Source organism: Stylophora pistillata, chromosome 2 (assembly GCF_964205215.1).
Source record: "Stylophora pistillata chromosome 2, jaStyPist1.2, whole genome shotgun sequence".
Taxonomy (NCBI): domain Eukaryota; kingdom Metazoa; phylum Cnidaria; class Anthozoa; order Scleractinia; family Pocilloporidae; genus Stylophora; species Stylophora pistillata.
In genome coordinates, this window is record NC_142520.1 from 22,329,299 (window position 1) to 22,344,879 (window position 15,581).

General features: G+C 41.0%; 1 long non-coding RNA gene across 1 annotated transcript in view; it reads left to right on the forward strand.

The window, feature by feature from the left end:
• The window catches only part of LOC148737790 (uncharacterized), a 47,415-nt gene extending 35,950 nt beyond the window's left edge, over window positions 1-11,465 (forward strand). The window contains exon 2 of the long non-coding RNA XR_015997398.1: window positions 11,349-11,465. This is a non-coding gene — a long non-coding RNA (uncharacterized LOC148737790). The remainder of the gene's footprint in view (window positions 1-11,348) is intronic.
• Window positions 11,466-15,581: the final 4,116 nt, after the last annotated feature.

Below are 15,581 nucleotides of genomic sequence, written 5' to 3' on the forward strand. Positions count from 1 at the left end.
CGGCCACCTCCACTCTCGGGCTTCACTTTGTAGACTGGGCTTTGAGCCCCCATTCGTTTAACCACAACGTGGATAGCGCACTCCCAATGGGATCGTAATTTTCCGGGGCCACCGCGCTCTGTTAAATTTCTAACTAGCACCCGATCGCCTGGCTGAAGAACGCCACCTGAGACTCTCTTGTTGTAATATTGCTTGCCGCGCTCGGCAGTCTTCTTTGCATTCTGTTGAGCTATCCGGTATGCCTCCTTCATATCATGCTGCCAGTTTTGGACGTAAGTGTTATAATCTCCCTCTGCACTCTCTTGATTCAAATTGAAAATCAGGTCGATGGGCAGGCGGGGTGTTCTTCCAAACAACAAGTAATACGGAGCGTATCCTGTCGCCTCATGCTTCGTGCAATTGTACGCGTGGATCATCTTGTTGAGTGATTCATCCCACTTTCGTTTCTTCAAATCTGGGAGTGTTCGCAGCATAGACAATAGCGTGCGGTTCATCCTCTCCACTTGCCCATTCCCTTGAGGGTGGTAGGGGCTGGTGCGAGACTTGGAAACGCCAGACAACTTATGTAGTTGATGGAAGAGATTGTTCTCAAATTCTCCTCCTTGATCACTGTGTATACGGGCTGGGAATCCGAATCGTGGTACAAAGTCATTGTAAATCTTTTCAGCCACCGTTCGTGCTGTCTTGTTTCGGGTTGGGTAGGCCTGTGCAAACCTTGTGAAGTGATCTACTATCAACAAAATGCATTCAAATCCCCGTTGGCTTTTCTCCAAATGAAGAAAGTCTATAGACACCATCTCAAAAGGGGCAGTTGTCGTAATGCTCTCCATTGGTGCTCTAGGGGAGGTTTGGGGCTTCTTTTGCTGGATGCAGTGACACTTGTTGGCGATGAAATACTCGATTTCCTCTTGCATGTAAGGCCAAAAGAACCTAGATCTCGCTAAGTCCACCACTCGATCTGCACCCAGATGACCCATTTCAATGTGAAGCTCTTGGTAAACCAACTGTTTAAACTTTGTGGGTAATACTAGCTGCAATCGACTCTTAGTTTGGCGCCACAGAATCCCGTCCGCTGATATATGGAGTTTATTCCATGCTCTCAAGTAGCAAGATGTTGTACGAGTCTCATTTTTCCGCTCTCCTCCTGGTGGGGGATATCCCCGTTTCTTGTAGGCCAGGATTCGTGAGATGTCGGGGTCTTCCCGTTGAGCCCTTAATATTTCTTCTAAAGTAAGTTGGCGAAAAACCAAATCTGTGACGCCCGGTTCTGCGTGGGCAATGCCAACTCTTGCTGAAACTGCTGCCACCCAGGGTGTGGCGTCTGTTTCCTGATGTATCACTGCTTGACTTGTTGCACAAATTGCGTCCTTTTCCATTTCTGCAATACAGGTTTCCATGTATGCACTGAAATCTAGCGGTAGGCGGGATAGTACATCCGCATCAATGTTAGATTTGCCAGGCCGATACTTGATGTTAAAATTAAAATCTGCCAGTTCTGCCACCCACCGGTGCCCTACTGCAGACAACTTAGCTGACGACAGAATGTAAGTTAGTGGATTGTTGTCGGTGTAAACAGTGAAGAAGGTGGAGTAGTACAAGTAATCACGGAACTTCTCAGTTACTGCCCATTTGAGGGCAAGGAACTCCAGTTTTCCCGCGTGCATGTGGTAATTTTTCTCTGCTGGAGTTAGTGTCCTAGAGGCATAACCTAGAACTCTGAGCTCCCCGTCCTGTTCTTGATACAATACAGCTCCAAGTCCCTCTTGTGAGGCGTCTGTGTGAAGTACAAATGGCTTCGTAAAGTCGGGAAATGCCATCACTGGAGGAGAAGTTAGTCGGTCGACCAGCATGTCAAGCCGCTTCTGATGTTCCTCTGTCCATGTTACCTTATGATTATTAGCCAATAGATCAGGGCCAGCCATTAGATCGTACGGGCGCTTAGCTATGCGTGAGAAATCCTGGATGTATTGCCTGTAGTAACTCAGGAACCCCAGCAGTTTACGCACATCACCCACTGTTGCTGGTTTTTGTTTCGCCAAGTTGTGTACGGCGGCCGTGTCCTCTGGGTCTAGAGAGTAGCCATCGCCAGAAACAACCCGCCCCAAATATCTAACTTGTCGTTGGAAGAGCTTGCACTTTGATGGCTTTAACTTTATCCCATGTTCCTGCAGTCGACGCAGGACTTGTTGGACATCCTGAACGTGTTGCTCAAAGGTTGTACTATACACCAAGACATCATCCAGGTAGGGGATACAGATGTTGTCACGTAAGCCATCTAGACATTCATTCATGCACCTTTGGAATGCCGCCGGTGCATTCATTAGCCCGAACGGTATTCTATTCCATTGATACAATCCCCAGGGGGTCACGAATGCAGTCAGGGGGCGGCTTTCTTCTGTCATAAAGCCTTGGTGGTAGGCCTTCCCTTGGTCCAGAACTGTAAACCATCTGTTGCCGCCTAGGCCATTTAAGATATCCTGTATACGGGGAATCGGCTGTCGTTCTGGATATGTTTTCTTGTTCAATTCTCGATAATCAATACAAAGTCGCAGACTTCCATCCTTTTTGCGAACACAGACCATGGGTGAGGAGTAAGCCGAACGGGACTTGCAGATCCAATTTCGATTAATCAAGTCTTCTAAGTACTCTTTCACTTCCCCATAGAGTGGCTTGGGGATGGAGATATAGTTCTTCTGTACTGGCTCATTGTCCTTTAACTGGATATCCAGCACCAAGTTCTCCACGCAGCCAACATCATCGTCGTTTCTTGCAAAGGCTCCAGCTTCTTGCCGTAGCATTTCGTGGACGATCAATTGTTCATTGTCTTCTAGCTGACTCAAGTCAACTGGTGGCTCCCATCCATCTTGTTCCTGACCAGGATGCGTGGTAGCTTCAGGGTAAGAATCCTCGTCTCCTCGAGAGTACGAGTCGGGAGTGTTTGGAATTGGTAGAACTGACTTTACCAGGTGTATCCGGCCCAATTCTGTTCTGCGCTTTAACAAGATGTTTCTGTCTGTATTGTTTTGGACCACGACGGCCACGTGACTAGAGGTTCCCGGGGTTATTTTAGTAAGTTCCTCGCCCAATTCCAGTCCGTCTGGGAGCTCGCTGTCTTCCTTGGGCTCAAATATTACTGGCATCCCCTCTGGAACTGGTCCGAGGTGAGTTTGACACTTAACTGTCGTTGCCTCTCCTTTTGGCAGCATAACATCTCTCTTTCCGACTTTAACAGCTGCAGTACCGGTATCCTGTGTTCTTGACTGGATCAGATTGATCAGGGTACCTATGCGAGTATGATGAATTGAAGGGAATGACTGCTGAATGATGTTACTTGCCGCTTGGTGGTTTCCACCATATTGAGCGAGGATTTCTTCTATAACATTGAAGCCAATGATTGGGTATTCTTGTTCCTTTTGTCCCACCAGTACTGGAACTGTCACCTCATGAGCAGTTGTATCGTCCCCAGCCAACTTAAACCCGATCTCAATCCAACCGTCAAATGGAATGTTTGTCCCATTCATCGCTTCCAAATTCAGCTCTTCTCCTGCTCCCAACAACTCTTCAACATTTCTTAACACCTCCTGCGGTAAGTGAGTTTGTTGCCACTTCCTTGACACAACACAAACCTGGGAACCTGTATCCCATAATGCCTCCACTTCCTTTCCCTGCATTAGGCATTTTACCACGCACCTCCGTCCCACGATTTTTGTCAGTCCGAGCTGCTGCCTTGGCGTCAGGTGGCAGGGAAACGTCGTGTTCAAATCATGGCCATCATCTCCGGCTGCTTTCTGTTTCTCAAGTTCCTGTATAGCCATGCAAACTGGTTTATGCACAGCTCTGTATTTTACTTGACATTCTTTTGAATAATATCTATTGGTCTTACAGGCTCCGCCGCGGTTAAGTGGTACATGGTCTGTGCTTTGTTTTCCACACTGCACGTAACGGGACTGGTTTTCTTGCCTGGTCACACCCTGTCCCATGGACGTGACCTCTGGCCGTTTCCCTGGAATTCTGCTGGAGAGCGTCGGCTGAATTGGGCATTACACTCGCGTACATAATGGCCACTCGCCCCACACCTGAAGCAATGGTTGCACGGCCATCCATTCCCACTTTGTTGGCAGGTCCTACACCGTGGGGGTTGTCTCATAGGCTGTTGTGTGAGGGGGGTTTGAACCCGGAGTGGGGCCCGAACTCTCTCTTTGACTGCGGCCACCTCTGCCTTGAGCTCCCTTAGTTCTTTCATGAGACCTTCCTCCACCCCATTATTCTTTGTCTCCTGCTTGTCCCCTCCCTTTTGAACAGTATTTACCTTGGGGGTTAGCTGTGAACCGAATTTCTGTGATCGCTCCAGTTCGTCACTGAAACACACATTTAATTTCTCGAATAGTTCTTCATCGCTTATAAATTTCTTTTCCAAGTAGGGCTTCATTTCGATCTTGATATTCTCATTTTGCAGGCCAAGGGAAAAACTATGGACAAACATGCCATGTACTAAGGTAGGATCATATTTCAGGTCCGAGTCAGTTTCTTGAGATGCAAACAAGATCTTCTGTTTCAAATCGAGAAGGCGGATCAAGAATTCTTGAGGTTTTTCCTTTGGCTGTTGGACAGTTGAGCTCAACTGATGATATAGTTCGGTTGCTGTTCTCTCCTGATAATGAGAACGCATAATTCTCCTCAATTTGGCCAGTGTTAAATCTACCTTACCCTCCAAATAACTTCTTAGGCTTAACGCCGGATTTATCGCTTTTATCACAGCCTCTTTGATTTCATCCTCTGTATAGTCGTTCTTTAACCCATTCTCAATTTGATGTACTAGCGAGGAAAAACTCAAACGATCCTTTTGCGACGCGTCGCCAATCTGGCCCGAAATCTTGAAGTCGCGTTTGAATTTTGAAATTGACACCGCGGGATTTTGCTCTATTTTGACGGTCGCCTTACTATTTTCAGAAGCTTTCGGCGGTTCCGTTTTCTGTTCCGGTACAAATTTTCCCTGCATACTTAGAGATGACGACAACACTTTGAGCTTCTCATTATCTAATTCTTCCGTTTCGAGGTATTTATTTAGAGCTCGGATAAAAACCAACCTTCCCTTGCTCTCAGGCGGTACAGTAATGTTCAGCCCGCTACAAACTTCTTTAAGCCTTTCCTCGCTCAAGGAACACAACGCGGCCTGAATTTCGATCTGCAGACTCTCGGTGTCCATCATACTTCCAAGAAATAATCTTTCGTACTCACCAATAGTGCAATCAGCCGTTCACAAAAGAAATGCGACACTTTACGTCAAGATCAGTCCGCCGTCGACAGCAATCGACCACAACCAACTCGCGCTCGACGAATCAATCAAGCGTGCCAATTACTTTGTCCTTCACAACCCAAGGCAGTTCTTCGTCGATGATAAGCCTCTTCGGTCCAGTCCTGGCAGGGTCGCCAATGTTACACACTCAAATCAACCAGATTAATGAAACACAAGGTTATATTTATTTCCAAAACTTCGAGCACATGCGTTTTCTCTGTTTTACCCGACACCCTTTTGGGTTCATGAACTCGACAAAACATGTCACGCACTCTACATTAGTTGCCTCAATACTTGTGATAATGAGAGAATAATGGATGAGGTTTATTGGGGGTCTGGCCCTAATTAGTGCTAGACCTCTCGCAGATCTCTCGCCCGCTCACGAAGCTCAAGGCCTGATACTTTCCCGAGGGCAAAGCGCTGATAATGAGGGCTTACTCGCAAGCTACGTACGTTACTCGTGTTGAGCAAATAACGTCAAAACGTATGTGCTTTATAGAAATGAATCGACTTTTGCTAAAGCACCAAAATAAACTAAATAAATAATACCCAGTTATGACTAGAGTTTTGGCCTGTTGTAAAAATCAATCATACACAGCTAAAGATAATCATGTCCTCTTAAAGCAAAAATTGCATCCTTACAACAGGTTAAAATGTAAGGAATGGCTGCCTCTTTGATTACCTATGTTCACATCTGTAAGAAATTTAACATTTTTAGGTTTTTCAACATATTTAACTTAAGACCGAAATTTTGGGTAGTTTTAAACTTCCGAATAATTTTTGACTGGCGCCTTTTCAATTTTAATTACTTATGTACCGGCCACGAATTTTGTAGGACACTTAAAGTGCTACTGAAACGAAATTTTCGTATCTGAAAATTTTGCTCTAACCTGTAGTTTTGAATATGCTGATCATCATGAGATAATTTGCTTTGGCCAAAAAGAGGCGAAAGATATCTTTTTTAACCGTTCAAATCAAAAGTTTTCCACAAAACCATGTCCGGGCTCTGGTACCGAGCAAAATGGATTGATGACGTCACTGGTTGTGTTCACTCCGATAGCGTGGTTTATTTCACTCACGGTTTGTTTGTATTCGTGGGCGAAGGAGATGGCAGATATTGAAGTTTTGTCAAGTGAATCTTCTTCTGAACGAAGCGAAGTTGTCTCCAGTAGCGAAGAGGAAGATGGTGCCGTAAAATGAGGTTGACATGCCTACACGACTCCCCAGCGTGTGTTTAGAGTAGCCTATTCAAAGTTTAGCCCTCGCGAGTATGTATTCGAGCGACCGCCCTCTTTTGTAAGATACGAGCGGCGGATTTTTGTATAGTTCGCTCAGTAGTGGTTGTGTTTCTATTAAATGCCAGTTTTTCATGAGAATTTGCTTTATGTGTGGCACTGAGTACGCACATCAGGGATTGCGTCTTTTTCGAATCGTTCGCCTTTGTAGATGTATAGCTATTTTTTTGACTGTCTCGATCGTTAAGTTGTCTTGATTGCTTTTAGCTTGCGCCACGCGCGCTGATTCGATCGTACTACAGTTCTTAGTGTTCAGTGTTCCAGCCGTTTTGGCTCGTTTTGTTTTGTTTTCTTTATTTCGGTATTTAAACGACCGATTTCACGTTCATAGAAGCACATGATCGCCTTTACTGTTTCTTGCTCCGCGTTGTTAAGGATTTGCTTTATCTCATTTTTGAAATCCTCGTCTGCTCTTATTTTGGCCCTTGCCCTATATTGTAGGGATTCTGGGCATGTTCTGCTAGGCATTTGGTACAGAGGGATTTGTTCGTTATCCTCAGACTTGCCGGGTAGATCATCTTCAGTGGCAGTGTCGTATGAGGCTTCCATGTTTTCTTCATTCTCTGAATGGCATTGCTTTGGCCCGGGGTGTTTAGTAGCCTATCTGCCGTTATAATGTCTTTCGAAATTTTCTGTAGATGGTCAGGCAAGACCGCGGTTTCGATCCTAATCTTGTAGATCTCGTCAGTTGCCGATTAACTAAATAGACTGGTAGAGATTCGTTCTCGGTATCAGTCGGGAATTTTGCTCCCTATCTAGGCGAACCTCTCGCAGATAGCCAAGATGCCGATATGGCCGCCAATGAAGAAGACGAGGATGGCATTTTGCCCGAAATCCTCTTTTTCGGCTTCCCAACATGCAAGCCACACTCCATGCTTTTACCCTTCTTTCACAGAAGTACACAACCAGTGACGTCACATGGCTGTTTTGGCCGCGCCAAGATGGCCGCCAATTCTGATCCCAGCTGGTCAACTTCCAATGGTTGAAAATGTACTTTCCGCTCTGCGTTGGCCCAAAAAAAGTACACAGCGTTTGCAAATAGCGTTCAAACTCTATTATATTGCAAAAATCTCGGATATGAAAATTACGTTTCAGTAGCACTATAAATGTAATAACTCAAGATCGACTTTGTTTATTAATTATGATATTTTAATAACCAAGATATTCAAGTTTAGCGCGAAATCTTGGGTTGGTCTTAATTCCCGAAGAAACTGACGTTTGTGTCTTGCTTATAAATTGCTGCTTAAGGATGTCCAATATTCAAATTAGCCTTAATTATCTTGAATTTATAACGAAACTCACTATCAATATGCCACCGAAAAATTGAAAAAAATTACACAGGAGGACTCTAAAAGAATATTAAGGAACAACTACTTTTGCTCAAAGAAAAAAAAGTGTTTGCACGTATATTCTCTTCTGTCATGTGACTGACTTTTTCTCCTCTGTGCTGTTCTTGCTTTTTCGTTTCAATTCTGAAAATGTTGATTTTTCTCGTTTGCGAAGCGCAACATTAAATGTTTAAAGTGTTAAACTATCGTATGTATATGAACAAGACCATTTTTTTTGGAAAAAAGCCTGACCCAAAACTAGAAAAAAAATAACATAAGATTAAACAAAACAAAATGAGATCCATTTTCGACACAATTGTTTTCATGAATAGTCATTGAGTGGTGAACGATGCAAAAATATAAAATGCAATGATTAGTGATTCTTTCATTGTCTTCTTTTCTGCAAAGCATGTGGCTATCAAGCTTATTATATGTTTTTTTGTTTTGTTTTTGTTTTTGAAATTAATCGAGCCTGGGGAAAGAGACTTGTCGTCGACAAAAAGAGTAGGAATGAAAAGTACACCTCTTACTTACCGAAAAAAAAGGGGTAAAATATTTATTATACATGTATCTCTGAGTTCAAACAGAGGGAGAAGATTTCAAGTCACACAACCTTTCAAACTTTTTTATTCCTGCCCTGTTATCATCTCACTTTCAAATTCAAGTTTCAAAAACAAGCTGATGATTTATATTTCTTCGAGAAATTTACGCTTTGGATGTAAAATACTATTTCCAAATAGAAACCCATTGTGCTGATTATGCCAATTTAGATTCGATGATCAGAAACCTGATCCATATGTGTTTGTCCAATAATTTCGACACTTTAGGGAGGGGATTCTTGTTGTTGATTCTCGTCAGTGGTTTGCTAATTTGAATGCAGCAGTATTTATGGAGAGAAACTAGATTTCGATCAGAAGCGTTAAGTTTCACTCATCTCAGGTTCTTTGATATGAAAACCACGGAGAAATACATAATAAAGTAGACTGTTCTGTGATTTTATAGAAACTGAAGTAACAAGACGGATCTAATAACAGATTATGCGTTTCGGGGCTGAAATAGTAAAGAATAAATATTGTATTAAGCTTTGTTGGAATGCAGAACAAACAGGTATTCATCAACAGCATCAACATCTCTAGCAGCAATAAAGCTATACGCCTCTTGACTTCCGGTATGATTATGCGCGTTTCGAATTCGGTTTTTTTTTTTATTTTTCCGGGCAGTATTTTTAGGCAGACATTAACTACGACCTCAAGTCTATAAATAACCTGTGGTAGCTGATGTTTCGTCATCAAAGTGGTTCACACGCAACCTAAAAAACGCTTGTACTTAATTTTCATCCTTTGCAAAAAGTAACTCAGAAACTTAAAACGTATAGTATTAGTTTACATTTGAACTAATCCATGGAACTTTTTTTTATTTTAATAATATTGAATAATATTTGTATCTAATAATACTTAATAGCGTTTTATTCCATCAGTTCCGTCATGAATGGCAGGCATATTCTAATGTATCAAGCATTAAATATTTATACCATAATATCATAGGTGACAAATTACTCCTTAATTTTGGCGCGAAATTTAAGCGTTAATTTTTAATTTCACATGTGAAATTATATAATTGCGATGGTAACATCTCTTGTTTCTCGATCAGAGCCAAGAGGACTTCGAGATCTAAGACGGTGACCCTTAAAGAAGTTACGAAATTAAAAGAAGCGGCCGAAAATTTAAATACGCGAAAGAGCACAATTAACTTGGTGCGAGTTTTTGAGAAGTGGTGTGACGAAAATAGCCTTAATAAAAACCTGGAAATGATTCTTCCCGAGCAGTTGGATAAAGTACACGAGCGATTTTACGACTCCATGTGTAAACAAGACGGAACCGATTACGAACCTGGGTCCCTGAAAGTGATGCAAGCAGCACTTGACCGCCATTTGAAAGAAAAAAGGTTGTTCTTTTTCAATTATAAAGGACAGAGAATTTTTCAGAATTTTTTTTTTTCTTGAGCATTTCGACTTGCGTGGCTGCCAAGAGCATTATACAATGAATGTGGAGGATTTCAAACTCAATGAATAAGACAACGGCAACGAGTTTGTAACCTTCGCAGAAAGCCCGAAAAAAACACGGCAAGGAAGTTTACGAGTTCAGCTCAGATCTGTACTACCCAAAATTTTCGCAACTGGTGAATCACGATGTCCGGTGGCTCTTTTTAAGAGTTACCTGTCCAAGAGGCGTAAAAGAGAGAAGCATTGATAGTGTTCTCTCTGATTGATGAACAGTACTGATGATTTCAACGTTAATTTACTCCCAGTTTACAAGTAGGTAGGGTAACCCTAATGCTAGGGTTACCCTGGCAGGAGGGTTACCCTAACGCTCCCACATTTCTTCTTTTTTTCATCGACGTGTTTACAAGGCAGCTAGGGTTACCCTAGTATTAAGGTTACCATAGCACTAGGTTACCCTAGTACTTTGGTAACCTTAGCTGAGCGCTAGGGTTACCCTAGCGCCAGGGTAACCCTAGCTGCCTTGTAATGCTCTGCTGGGGATAACTCGCCTACCCGAGACAACTTTTTACTTTTTTCCAGACCCTTTGAACATTGATAACGATGTGTGCGGTTACCAAACATAGGTAAATTGTCCTGGGTGGTAGGGTAACCCTACCTGTGAAATTTTGCTTGTAAACCCGGGCTATCTTTGACCCGCCTGCTAGGGTAACTCTAGCACAAGGGTTACCCTCCTTGCTTGTAAACAGAGCCTTATAGAATCGGTTTTGGTCGACTCTTTAGCTCCCCATGTCCATTGTTCCGGAATATCCCAGAATGTTCCATATTGTATCCTGTTAAGTGCTTTATTCATACTTAGTTTTACATATAGAATATGATGAAAAAAGCTAGAATGTTGTTCGTTTTCGGCAGATCCCTTCTTGGAAATGTCCTAATACTTGAAGAAATGTAGATAAGTTGATCAATGTACATTACCTAAGGCTGGGAAGCCTGTCTTGAATTAAATACGAAATACACGGCCATCACGCCAACAAAATATTGAAAATATCATTCTGGAAAATTCTAGAAGAATTGTCTGGTATGACCATTTTTGTTCAAATAACAGCAGATGTTTGCACATATTTTCTCTTTTATGAGCTGACTGACTCATATTCCTTTTATACTTGTTTTTCAATCGAATTCTAAAAATTTGGATATATCAACAAAGTTGAAATGGTAAATTGGCGACCGTAACGATTACAAAAGGTGACGTTTCGAGCATTAGCCCTTCGTCGGAGCGAATAGGGGAATTGTGGGTTGTGTGTGCTTTTAAAGGTAGAAAATGGAGCTACGTTATTGGTGGGAACATGGCAATGAGAAAAACACAAATAAATTAGTGGAATGAAAAGCGTTCGTTGATCCCTGTGGGATTTAGACTGCCGGTTTGAAAGATGAGCTTTTGTTCAAGAGTTTTACGGCTTTCCGTGCTACCTAAGTGTAAGGAAAGACCGCAGATTGCCATATGTTGCTTAGAATGATTAGGTAAATTAAAATGTCTAGCGACTGGTTTCGATGTGTCCTTGTCATTCTTTTCCATGTCTCGAAGGTGTTCTCGGAATCGATCACTTAGTCTTCTGTCTCTTTCGCCGATGTATATCTTTTTGCAATAAGTGCAAGTTATGCAATAGATTACATTGGCGGAGGTGCACGTGAAGTGATCGGTGATCTTAATGGATCGTTTAGGTCCCGATATTTTATGAGTGTTGTGAATGAAAGACCGCATTTTGCATCGTGCACAAGCGCATTTAAAAGTGCCTGGTTGGTCATTAGTCTGAAAAGAACTTCTGACCAAAAAACTGCCTATGTTTTTGTCGCGTTTGAATGAAACGAGCGGAGGCTGCGAAAAGATAGTGCTGGTCTCTGGATCGTTTTGAAGTAATTTAAAGTTTTTAAGAATGATTGATTTAACCGAGTGGTTGTGAGGGTGAAACGTGAGAGTGAATGGAATGCGGTCGGAATCTTCCTTATGCGACGTTTGTAGTACTGAATGTCGATCAATAAGTTGGGCGCGGTGGTAACCCGCTTGAACGACAGAAACAGGGTAACCACGTTTATCGAAAAACTGGTACATTGTCTCTGATTTGTGGTGGAAATCAGAGTCATCACTACATAAACGACGAAGTCTAAGAAACTGAGAAAAAGGAATGGAATTCTTAACGTGAGATAGACGCGAAGACGAACATAACAAGTAATTATGCGAGTCTATAGGTTTGTAATACGCACTAGTGCATAAACCGTTACCTTCAATTGAAACTTTGATGTCTTAAAAAGGATAAAGAGTTGTCAGAAATTTCCCAGGTATATTTCAGGGCCGGGTGAAAAGAATTGACCGCGGTTATGAATTGAGTGAGCTCCTGTCTGGTAGAGGAGGTAGCGCCGATACAGTCGTTAATGTAGCGACCGTAGAGTTCAGGTTTGGACCCGTTGTAATGGCTGAAAAATTGATGTTCGACAAAACCTATAAAAAGATTGGCATAGTTAGGTCCCATTTTGGTGCCCATGGCTACACCATTGATTTGTTTGAAGAAGTTGTTTCCGAATGAAAAACAATTGAGTGTGAGCACTAGTTCGGCTAAGCGTAGTAGTGTTTCAGAGTTAGGTTCCTTATCAGTACGTTGATCAAAAAAATGTTTAAGGGCCAGAAGGCCTTCGCCTTTAGGAATGACAGTGTAAAGAGACGTAATATCCATGGTGAAAAGAAGTTTGCTTTGGCCAATTCTGAGAATGTTTGATGTTTTGGAAATAAATATAAAAGATTTAATCTTCTGTTCTGTTAGATCCAACGCGTCAATCGGGACCAAAATCCTTCCCTTTCAGCACGATGCTTTCAAAAATGTATTATTGAATCTGGTTTCTTCCAATATACCTTCTTCCCTGAAAAAGTATTGGTATTGTTGAATATAATTATTGTAGAGTTTTAAAATGAACGCTTATAAAGTACAAGAATCTATTATGATCTGGTAACTACTGTGTATTCCTCGCTAATCAGCACATGGTCAATACAAGTTTTTTTGTTCTTAGCTTCTTTTCTTTTAATTGATCTTGAAGAAAAAAATGCAAACGTTGCCAATAAAATGAGAAATGAGATATTAATATTTAGTGCTACTCTGAATATTGAAAGACTGTTTAGCATTTAGAATTGAAATTCAAATTAAATTTGAAAACATTTTTTTCAAGCTGTCAAGTATATTTATAAAGGAGAGAATGTAATTACAAACGAACTGCTTCTCAGTTTCCGCCTGGCGTTTTGTGCCTTTTGAGCAGGAAATATAGTGTTGCATTTAGGATGTTTGGAAAATTTCAACAAATCCAGTCGTCCACAAACTGACCTCTTGTTTCTGCTACAGTTGTCATTTGACTTTCAAATTCTTAGAAACTAACCGCCAAATTCTCCTTTTTATTTTCTTTTGTAGTTATGTTTTTGAATGCAAAACACCAATACAAAGAATAGGCTCTCACTTAGAATTTTTCCTGAGTATTACGATCTTATAACTAAATCCCCATGCGCATTTGGACACTTTAACGAGTTGATTGTTGTGCTTGTTTCTCGTCAGTAATTTACGCATCATTGTGGTAATGTTCGCGAAGAAAAATTAAATTTTGATCAGTTTTACAGAAGTGCCATGTTGCACTCATTTCGTTATCCTTTGTTCTAAAACTAAGTCGCAGCAAATACATTGTAGAGTTAAATAAAACGGATCGTATAACAAACTATACCTTTCAGAGATAGAGGGTGTAGAATAAATATTCGGTTAGAATACAAAACAGACACAACATCATCAACAGGATCGACATCTGTAGCGGCAATGAAGTTATTTTGCGATACACAGAACGAATAAAATATTTTTACCGCATGAGGGAAAAAATGTTTAACTACAAAGGGAAGAAGGGAAAGCAGCAAAGCTACTACATTAAGTACCTGAAAATTGATGGTTCCTTTTCACTTTTACACTTTGCCCGATCGAATTTATCCCCGTAAGCAGCAGAAAATTAATCCACAGAAAAGTTAAGGTTTTTACATCTGTTTTTTAATTACAGTTTTTAGGAATAAATTCAAAGTTAAGACAAGAATTTCCTTCACGTAATTTGTTAAAGACATGCGTCTAACAAACATAGAAAAGAGAATTTACTTTAGTTTCGAAGGAAGCGCTGATGACTGCACGGAAAAATAACTGGAATGACTGGACAAGTGCAAATTAAGACTTTTTGACCCAAATTGATCCCTAAAGACCATACTAAAAGATGGCCATTATTCAGTAACCGAAATTTTAATTTTTTCGCACCAGTACTCAATTTATAAACACAGATTATCCCATCATTGACGCACACATTTTCCACATCAAATATTTCTGTATCATTAAGCTGTTTTTATTTTTTTAAAACAGATCTCAAACCTGGATATAAAAGATATTTTCCTATGGTTGAAAATATTTTTTCTACCTCCGTCACCCCTTCGATAAAACAAAAAAATTAAACCAACGGCGGATTGAGTTTGAATAATTATCATTACCATTATCATTTACATCACTACCCCTATGTTATGAACTGCAGCGTACCATGTATTCTAAAATGCTTTAAAAATGGCCACATTGGGTGCAAAGCGTAACCTATGTTGATTTATAGGAATTTAACGCTAAAAAATTTGATGTCTTAATTAACTCTTGGTTAGCTAGAATCATCTTAAAAAAAAGAAAAAGAAAAAACTCTCCTCAGTCAAACTTTTACGTATACGTTTCGCGCTTTAATTCATCAGTCGCCGTCGTGACATGCCTGTCACGCAGGGAAAATAAGCTTCACCAGCGAACCAATAAGAGATAAAAACAAACATTCAAACGCGCAAACAAACAAAAACCTTAAGAGATTTTTCATACAAAAGGATGCTGTTTTTAATTCTATAATACTGCCAAGAACCTCAACAAAAAGTAAAACAGAAAGTATTTCTGGAAGTTAAAAGGGTATTTGTTTACATTTGAATTAATTGATGGAACTTTCACTTATTTAATACCTGAATTCAATTATCCCTAACTATTTGTTCGTTATAAAACGGTGAGCGACGTTTACTCGACAAATAAAATTTCGGTAAGCCTTTTGGACAAACTGCGCCCTGTTTGTTGAGTATCACCCTCGGCCAACGACCTCGACCTCGCGCTAGAAATAAGCCTAGCGATTCTGCAATTTGTACAAGACCATCATCATTCGAGTTTCCTCCAATTAAACCTGAGCAATCTTTGCCACTGCAATGAGAGCTTGCTCTCACTCCAGCTTGTTTTTCATGGGTTCCACGGCCTCCCCTGAGCACCCACCACCTCTGCCTAATACACCATATTCTTCTGATCCTTCTCCCCCACCACCAAACCCTCCAACTGATCCTGGGACCAGCGCTTGACCTCCAAAGCAAACTTCATTTGTCATAATTGAGGCAACAGAGTATGCAACAGGAGACTTTTTCCGAAAAATAGATGTTCATAGTTGACAAAATTGGGAATATAAAAAAAATAATAATAGCAACAAATAAATAAAATAATAAAGGCGCTAGTGCAAGCATCTTATTAGGGCGAATAAAGCGTGCAATCGTTTATTAAACTTGCCATATTTGATTTGGAGTTAGAGTCAACGGTGGGGAA